This window comes from Temnothorax nylanderi, unplaced genomic scaffold (genome assembly GCF_030848795.1).
Source record: "Temnothorax nylanderi isolate EJ_2023f unplaced genomic scaffold, tnyl_v1.0 TNYL_tig0334_pilon, whole genome shotgun sequence".
Taxonomy (NCBI): Eukaryota; Metazoa; Arthropoda; class Insecta; order Hymenoptera; family Formicidae; genus Temnothorax; species Temnothorax nylanderi.
In genome coordinates this window covers 84648-95000 of record NW_027249396.1, presented here as the reverse complement: position 1 = coordinate 95000, position 10353 = coordinate 84648, and the positions used below count along the sequence as shown (strand labels likewise).

The 10353-nt window shown below is 42.5% G+C and overlaps 2 pseudogenes; one reads left to right on the top strand and one right to left on the bottom strand.

The window, feature by feature from the left end:
* Positions 1-1164, top strand: part of LOC139781392 (uncharacterized) — a 1621-nt pseudogene extending 457 nt beyond the window's left edge.
* Positions 1165-3675: 2511 nt separating this feature from the next.
* Positions 3676-4389, bottom strand: LOC139781391 (uncharacterized; annotated as a pseudogene).
* Between the last annotated feature and the right edge of the window lie 5964 nt (positions 4390-10353).

The following is a 10353-nucleotide window of genomic DNA, read 5'->3' as shown; positions in this document are numbered from 1 at the left end:
TGCTGAGAAAAATTCTCATCGGCCTAGCGGGATTCGAACCCGGCTCTCCGGATTACGAATCTGGCGCTCTACCCACTAGACCAGCCGTCTCCCCGAAATAGAATTATTAAATGCGCGAATAAAAATGAGCTTGCAGACATTTCAATAGATGGTAAGGGAGATCTTTTGTTGATTACAAATGAAAAAGAAAAGAGAGTTATTAAATTAACAAATGTAATTGCAACAAAGGAAGTATCCGAAAATTTATTATCTCTAAGAAAGTTGGCTGATGCAGGGTTCAGTATTTATTTAGATGATAAATTGTTTAAAATTTACAATAAACTGACAAATAAAATAGTTTTTGAGGGAATTTATGAAAAACCAAATTGGATTATACAATTTGAGGTTAAAAATAATAATATAGAGGACAATGACAATGTAGAATGTGCAGTGTATAGATGTAGAGCAGAAATTGTTCCACATTGTGAGTTTCCTGAACAATCGCAAGCAAACATTCAGAACAATGAATTATCCATTTCGGAGGGAGAATTAGATGAGAGGGATAGTGTTGGCTCTGCGATTGGAAGGGAGAATGAAGGAGAGCTCACAGATGTGAACAAAAACAGAACACAACAATACCGAACTCGAGCAAGTCATTAAGTTAGAGGATATACAGAAAATAGAGAATATAGAAGAAATGTTTGAAAGCTCAGTAATTGAAAAACTAAAGAAATTAGAGAAAATAAATGAGGCGATGTTATGGCATGTTAGATTAGGTCACGCATCGTTAAATTATCTAAGACAATTACAAAAAGTAGAAAAGAGATTAGAGAATGTTAAGTTTGATAACTCCATATTAGAGTGTGAAGTCTGTATAATGGCAAAGATGGCAAAACTGCCGTTTAAAGAAAATAGAAATAGAGCACAGAGACCATTACAGGTAATACATACGGACATCATGGGTCCAATAAAACCTACATCCTATCCAGGACAAAAGAGGTTTATAATCACCTTTATAGATGACTATTCTAGATTAGCGAAAGCCTACTCTTTGAAGACGAAAAATGAATCGGGAGAGGCTCTAGAGAAATATTTAATATCCGCCAGAAATCTACTAGGAAAAGAAGAAAAGCTGTGTTACGTGAAGTCAGACCAAGGCAAGGAATTCACGGGAGGTACATTTAGAGAGGTGTTAAAAAGAGAATAGATAGAAGCCATATTTGCACCACCGTACACTCCGGAACACAATGGAGTTGCAGAAAGGTTCAACAGAACGTTGCAAGAGAAAGTAAGAACATATATGTTTGACTCGGGATTACCAAAGAGTATGTGGGAGTTGGCAGTTGACGCTGCTGTGCATGCGTACAACAGATCTCCACATAAAACTATAGAGTACGAGATCCCGTTGAAGAAGTTTTCATCAGAAACGAGTTGTCATTTTGAGCAAATAAAGAGATTCGGATGCATTGGATATGCAAGAGTACCAAAGCCTATGTCGAAATTCGACAAGAGAGCGATTAGAGGTGTGTTGGTGGGATATACTGACACTGGATATATACTCTGGCATCCAAGCACAAGAAAATTCATAGAGTCCCGACACATCCGATTCAATGAAAAGGTAACATATAAAGAGATATATAAAAACAGTCAAATAGAAGATGAAAAAGACTCAAATAAAAATTGGATGAAAGAATTCGTAGAAGATGAGGAAAAGGGAGAACAGAAACTAGAGATTCCTGAGAAAAGGAAAAGAGGAAGACCGAGAAAACAAACAACACAATTAGACGAACAGAAGCAGAAGAAAGGAAAGTGAAACTCCAATGACTAGAAGTAAGAAAAAAACGAAAAGAAAACTAGAAGATAATGGAGCTTTGCTAATTATACTACTGTGAAAAATATTCAACCGAATATAGAGAATGAAGACAAATTGAGTCGATGTCTTCTGGCACCATTACATAGAGAGCCTTCGACATATGAAGAGGCAATGACAAGCAGCGAAAGAGAAAACTGGAAAAATGCTGTAATAGAAGAACTTGAGTCTATGCAAACCAATCAAGTATGGACGCTTGTTGATAGACCGACAGAGATGTTAGATGGTAGACGAGCTAACATTATAGATTCAAGATGGGTATTCAAAAGAAAATTAGAAGCAGATGTATCAACCAGATATAAAGCGAGACTGGTAATAAGAGGATGTAAAGACAAAAATGTGTATGATCTGAAAGAGACATATGCACCGGTTTCGAGATTGTCATTGGTTAGATCTATACTGGTAATAATAAACAAGTATAATTTATATACCTGTCAATTAGATGTAAAAACTGCATTCCTAAATGGAATTTTAGAAGAAGAAGAAATATACATGGAAATTCCAGACGGAGTAGAAGTGGATGAAAACACCAAGAAGACCAAGGTGTGTAAATTAAATAAAGCTTTGTATGGATTGAAGATAAGTCCAAAAAGATGGAATAAGAGATTTTCAGAAGAGGCTCAGAAACTTGGATTAGAAAATGACCTACATGAGCCATGCCTGTTCACGTGGAGGAAAGAAGGCAAAATAGTGATCGTACTGCTTTATGTAGACGATATGTTGATTACAAGTAATGACCAGGAGAAATTAGAGGAAATGAAAAAGAAGTTAAGTGAAACATTTGAGACGAAGGATCTTGGAGAACCCAAGAACTTTCTGGGAATAACAATAGAGCGAAACAAAGAAGAAAGATATATGAGCATTCATCAGGCGCGATATACTGAGAGCATATTGGAAAAGTTTCATATGAATGAATGCAAGCCTCAGAATACTCCTATGGTCACCAGAAAAGTGAGCAATAAAAACAAAAAGAGTAAATTAGAAGAAAAGAGTATTAGAGAAGAAATTAGAAGAATACCTTATAGAGAAGCTATAGGAAGCTTAATGTATCTGACGAATGCTACACGACCTGATATCGCTTTTGAGCAGGTAAGCTAGGCCGGTTCTAAATGAAATGTGGGCGAGGGGGGGTGAGAGGCGGGGTGGTACCGCGGGGGGGGGGAGGGGGAGGGGGGAACCGCGTTTCCGCCGCCGCGGGAGAGGGGTTCGCGGGGCGAGGGGCGATCGCGTTCGCGTTTTTGCCGCGCCGCGGAGAGAGAGGGGTACCGCGTTTCGGGCGCCGCGGGGGAGGGGCGACCGCGTTCGCGTTTTCGCCGCGCCGCGGGGAGGAGTGACCGCGTTCGCGTTTTCGCCGCGCCGCGGAGTCCGCGTGCAATGGCCGCGTCGGTCCGCGTGACGTCACACGGCTCGCTCCCGCTCGCGTTATCTCCCTCTCGTAGATGTTCTCTCGCGCCCCCGTCCCCCGTTCGCGCGCGTCTTCACGGTCGCGTTATCTCTCTCTCCCTCGCGCGCGGTCTCTCGCGCTCCCGGCCCCCGTTCTTTCTCCCCCGTTCGCGCGCGTCTTCTCGCTCCCGTCACCCATTATAGTTAGATCATTTTTATATTATTTTAAGTGATTTATTTATTGGAAATAAGAGGAAGAATATTTAATAATTTATATGAGACAGATGAGAGAAAACGTTTAAGGATCGCGCGACGAGTGCAGCACGCGCATTCTTATCGAGAGTTACCGCTCTGTAATTCTAAACCGCTGACGGTGGACAAGGGAAAGGTAGACAGAAGGAAAGATAATTTTAGATACAGTGATATGCATTTTTAATATACATTTATTTCTCATGTAATACATCGTGTATAATATTATCTGCAGCATACGCCAACAGTTCGCAATCAATAATTGAATTTTTATCATAAACTTCATGCAAGATTCTAATTGCATTACATTTATCGGTGATACAATTTTGGCGTAAAATGGTTACAAATTGTTTAAATTTGTCACTTACGCCATGAACATTTTGGCATAGTTGAAAATACACATTTTCGACGCAATGTTCTAGTTCGAACAGGAAGAGTACGGTTAACGGTTTCATGTACAAGCTGGTGTCGCACGACGTCAATTTTACAATATTTGCGTCACGTATTTTAACGAGCTCCAGATCTCGAAACGCTAGCGATGATGGCGCCGGTGACTGCACGAGTCGCTGAATATCTGCACGTTTTTCGATGAATGTCACCCACGTTGCATGAGGCAGAATTATCTGATTGCCTCGATTATCACCAATAAGTATATCCACAGAGGACATAGGTCCCGCGTTGATTCCAACATCCAAAAATTTTTATGCTGTCGATGTCAAGGCAAATCTCCTTCCCAAAATACGAGGCGTATAACGAGGTTTATCAAAACTGAAAAAAATACAATTATGTTTATAAAAGATTTTTTTTGCACAAGTATATACGAAAATTAGCGGTACTTACTCATTGTGCTGTTTCTCGCACGTTTCATCCTGAATCGGAACGTAGTAGTTCGCACCGTGAGTGTTCATCATAACTGGAGGCTGTTTGCGACGTACTCGAACCGTATCAAACTCTTGACTGCGCTCTAGAATCCTCGCAGACCATTTATACATACAAAAAACTGCAAATCTTGCAAATAGCGCCAATGTATGGCTGCTGCATGGTGACCACCACCACATATATGTTAAATGTGATATCTTTGTCAAGAACATTCGTGATGAGATTACCTCATCGGGCATCAAATATAATTTTTTTCAAGAGCATACGTGTCTCGCGATGATTTCATCGAACACGTGCAAAACTGCAAATTTTGCAATTTCGCATAAGTCAATGGAGCGTTATTGTTTTCAAGAACATGTCGCGACGTGTCTCGCAATGATTTTATCGAACACGTGCAAAACTGCAAATTTTGCAATTTTGCATAAGTCAATGGAGCATTATTGTTTTCAAGAACATACATGTCTCGCGATGATTTCATCGGACACGTGCAAAACTGCAAATTTTGCAAATAGCGCCGATGTACGGCTGCTGCATTGATACAGATCAAATCACCGAAAGTCAATGGCGCGATATCGTTTTCAAGAACATACGTGTCTCGCAATGATTTCATCACACACGTTTAAAACTGCAAATTTTGCATTTTTTCGGAAGGCGCAAATGTACGGATGCTGAGATAAAATTAGATATGATAAAAAAGCAAACGATGCATCATTAGTAGAATATAAATTGACGAATCTGGGGGATACGCTCAGTAGTCGAGGACTGGAAGTCGCGAGTACAACAAAGTGTGTCAGAAAGAGGATCGTGTAATAACATGGAGCAAGAGTTGTTGGACCAATCCACCCTTTTAAATTCGAGGGAAGACTTTGCCGCGTGGGAGCAACGATGCGACGAGTTTATCGAATCGTTGGAAGAACAAAGCCGAATTAAACGGCCGCGATTATCGATCGATCCTAAACAGTCATCGATCGGTCTCAAACAGTCGTTGGTCGCCTGTATCGCACGACTCGAAGGTCTGAAAGACTCGGTACGTCAACGTTTTGTGCATGTGGGTGCAGGATACAGTGCGAGTGAGACAGGACTCAGATGGCGCGAGACAGATACGGCCTTTGAAAGTCGTATACTGACCGGTGTGGTAATAAATTCCAAACACATCGACCCTCATCAATTTCTCAAAGATGCGAGAGACATTGTACTCGATCGTGTGCGGAACGTCATGCAACGACATGACAATGTAAAAATAAACACAATGTTTAATGGTGAATTTGTTGCGGGCGACAAACGCGCAAATAAAAGTATCGCTACGAGAAACTATGAACTCTTCCGTGAGTCCGATCTGTGTGAGTGGTACAAGCGACACGTCATCGAGCCTACCCTAACATCGCTGGAGGAATTCCAGGAACGTGATAGCGGATGGGCGTTGTCGCATATACTTAATTTGACTGTTAACGTAAACAAATATAATCCATTGCACGCGGGGTGTTTTGTGGAAATACCGCGAGAAATTAAATTGAAGAGAGCGGTGATAAACGTGCGATCAATGGGCAATGCATGTTTCGCATGGTCAGTGACGGCTGCTCTGCATCCAGCCCAAAGAAATGCTGATCTGCAATTGTCGTATCCTCATTACACGTCGGTGCTAAATCTTACAAACATTAAATTTCCAATGACGTTGGATCAAATTAAAAATTTTGAAGATTACAACGACATCTCCATCAACGTGTACGGCATCGAGAAAAAAAACAAGGAACTTGCTATCTTGCCAATACGGGTTACTGGTCGAAAGATGAACAGACATGTAAATCTGCTGTACATGCAGGACGACAACGTGGGACATTTTGCATGGATCAAGAACCTATCCCGCCTCGTGAGCTCACAATTGAGTAAAAAAGAGCACAGGAAATACTTTTGCGATCGGTGAGTATACATCCTAATAACTAATAAAAATAATTTTTACGTAAAAGATATATAAAAAATTTCTTTATTTACAGATGTTTGCACTACTTCAGCTCCAGCGAGAAATTGGAAGCCCACACCGTCGACTGTCAGGAGATGAACGACTGCGCGATCAAGTTACCGAGCGATAACGACAAGTGGTTGGCTTTCAAGAATCACAACAGGAAGGAACGAGTTCCGTTTATCGTATACGCCGACCTGGAATGTACCCTGGAGAAGATGGAAGCGGATCCGGAATCGTCCAGGTACACATATCAACATCATCGCGTGTTTAGCATAGGGTACTACGTGCGTTGCTCGTATGACGACTCGCTATCAATGTATCGGTTTCGTCGCGATAAGGATTGCGTCGCGTGGTTCGCCGAGGAGCTAACGTTTAGCTCACGACGTAAAGACAATCTTGTCCACTAATATACCCATGGCGGATTTTACGCGAGACGAGTGGGAAAAGTTTAACAGCGCAACGCACTGTCACGTGTGCGAAAAACCGTTTGAGCCAGACGACGTGCGAGTACGGGATCATTGTCATCTGACCGGTCAGTACAGAGGTCCCGCGCACTCAAACTGTAATCTGAACTACAAAGATTCGCATTGCATTCCCATAGTTTTTCATAATTTATCTGGCTACGACGCACATTTTATTATAACGGAAATAGCAACAGCGTACGAAGGACATGTAGACTTACTCCCAATCACAAAAGAGAAATACATTTCATTTACGAAAAACGTTAAAAGTACCGAAGATAAAGATAAGAAAATTTGCGTCAAATTGCGATTTATCGATTCGTACAAGTTTCTCACCGCTAGTCTCGACAAATTGGCATCTTATCTCAGCAAGGATAAACTGCGAATATTGCAACGCGAATTTTGTAAAATATCCGCAGAAAATTTTGATTTGCTGACACGAAAAGGCGTATTTCCGTATGAGTACATTGACTGCGTCGAAAAGTTGGAGGACTCGTGTTTACCACCGCGCGACTCGTTTTATAGTTCATTGACAGGTGACACCGTATCCGAGAGCGATTACGCGCACGCCGTCAACGTCTGGCAGCGGTTCTCCATTCGAACGCTCGGTGACTACAGCGATTTATATCTCAAAACCGATGTCTTGCTGTTGGCCGATATCTTTGAAAATTTTCGCGATAGCTGCGTCGCGAGTTATGGACTCGATCCGGCATATTATTATACTCTACCGGGTTTTACGTGGGACGCTATGTTGAAGCATACACGTATCAATTTCGAATTGCTCACCGACATTGACATGGTCATGTTTATCGAACGCGGTATACGCGGCGGTTTGAGTCAATGTTCAAACAGATACGCGCTGGCCAACAACAAGTACATGCAGTCGTACGATCCATCGAAACCGTCGTCATATCTGATGTATTTCGACGTAAACAACTTATACGGCTGGGCAATGTGTCAACCATTGCCTTACGCAGATTTTCAATGGGTCGACGACGTAACCGATTTTAATGTTATGGATGTTGCGGTGGATTCCACGATAGGCTACATTCTCGAAGTTGACTTGGAATATCCGCAACATCTTCACGACGCGCACACTGACCTACCGTTTTGTCCGACGCGCGATAAACCACCCGGTAAGCGGCAGGACAAGCTCTTCGCAACATTATACGATAAGAAACGTTATGTCATACATTATCGCAACCTGCAGCAGTGCACTCGTCACGGTCTCCGTATATCAAAGATTCACCGCATATTGAAATTCGCGCAATCTCCATGGCTTCGCGATTATATAGAACTTAATACGAAATTTAGAACATTGGCCAAAAATGATTTCGAGAAAAATTTATACAAATTGATGAACAATGCTGTGTTTGGCAAAACCATGGAGAATGTGCGCAATCACGTTGACGTGCGACTCGTGACTCATTGGGAGGGTAGATACGGCGCGGAGGCATTGATCGCGAAACCAAATTTTCATAGCCGAAGCGTCTTTTCGGAGAATCTAGTAGCAATAGAAATGCGAAAACTCGAGGTGAAGTTCGACAAACCAATCTACGTGGGTATGTGCATCCTCGATATATCCAAGACATGTTTGTACGAAATTCATCACGAGTACATGTTACCGTTGTATCGCGACAAGTGTAAAGTCACGTACACCGATACGGACAGTCTCATTTATCACATCGAGTGCGACGATGTGTATGACACCATGAAGCGCCACATTATTAGATTTGACACTAGCGATTACGCGGTCGATAATGCGTACGATATCCCACTCGCCAATAAAAAAGTTCCGGGTTTAATGAAAGATGAAAACAACGGTGCGATAATGACCGAATTCGTCGGGCTTAGAGCAAAGATGTACGCCTTGCGAGTAGACGGTAAGAAAGATACGAAAAAAGCTAAAGGTGTTAAGAGTAACGTCGTAGCCATCGATAACGTTCGACGATTACACGCGGTGTCTGCGCGACGAAATTGAAATGACGCGACAGCAAGCCTGCATAAGATCCAAACAGCACGAGGTATACACCGTGTCCGAAACGAAAATAGCTCTAAGTCCGTACGATAATAAGCAATACATTATACCCGGTTCTACCGAGACGCTGCCATGGGGGCATTATAAAATACCATTGTAAAATACAATTGTAATTACATTTAGATATTTATGTAAATAAATGACTCATTTGTATGTATAATATGTTTTTATATTGTAATAAATTTTTACAATACATTATTCTTGTGTATCCATGAATTGTGTGAATTATCAAATCCTAACCACTTTACATAAACCTCATCCCCCCTTTTGCGCAAAACTTTTTCAACGAGATACACGTCGGGATTAGCAACGCGATGTAACTCGTATTCGTAGAAGCCGCCGGCGACGGGTTTTCCGCAGGAATCTTCCAATAGATACGTCACGGGATTAGTTTTCTGCACTTTGACGATTCTAAACACCTCCGTGGTCCAATTTGGCGTGTATCCTTTCTCGAAGATTGTCTTGAATTTACTCACGCGTACCGAGTCGCCCACTTTGAATCGCGCGGGAGCAGCGATCTTTACGTGGCTGTACACCGTTGTTAGGAGCTTGTCGGCGATCGCGGGGGTAACATCGATAGGTCGCATGCCGATAGTTCGATGCTTTCGCGCGTTGTAATCCGATACGAGACCCGGCAGCGAGTCGATCCATTTGTAATTTCCGTTGAGCGTAAACATTTTCCACATGTCGTTCTTGAGCGTGCGATTGAATCGTTCGACGACCGATGCCTTCATTACGGAATAGGTCGAATAGTGATTGATATTATGTTTCTTCAAGAGTTTCTGCACGTTTGCGTTGTAAAATTCTTTGCCCTTGTCAGTCTGCAGATTTTTCGGGCATCTTCCGCCGTCTCGAATTATTTTCGCTATCGCCGTAGTAACCTCGGTTCCGCTCTTGGCCTTGAGCGGTACGGCCCATGCGTGCTTGCTCAGCACGTCGATAACGGTGAGTATGTAGTAGTAGCCTCTGTTGAATCGCGTGTATGGACGCATCTCGACCACATCCGCCTGCCACAGGTTATCGTATCCGGGCACTATGACGCGTCTTCGCGAAAAATTTCTTCTCGCAGGAGCGTGTAATTCTTCCACCAGCCTCCGTTTCTCAGTTGATTGCTTCTTACTAGCCATGACGCTGACGCGCAACTGACGCAGAGATCAGATGTACGTTCTTATCTATTCGCGATGATTCGCAATTACATCTTGAATCATCTTTTGAAGTTCGTTTAGGGTAATTTGCACGTTATTCTGGAATGCGGCCATCTTTCTCTCGATTTCATCCTGCCGATTTTTCAAAATTTGCACGCTCTGCTGCACGTAACGTTTATTGGCTGCATCGCCATCATCTACAGGCGGCGCTATCCGTCGAATCTTGCGCGATTTCGCGTCAAAGTCGGTGGCGACCATGCAAAGAGCGTTATCGCGCACGTAATTTCTGATTAATCCGCTCCATTGATAGTACGGTTTCGCACCGCCTTTTTCGAGCGATATACCAAACTTGTTGATCGGCATTTCGATGTTGATTGAATGACTCGCCG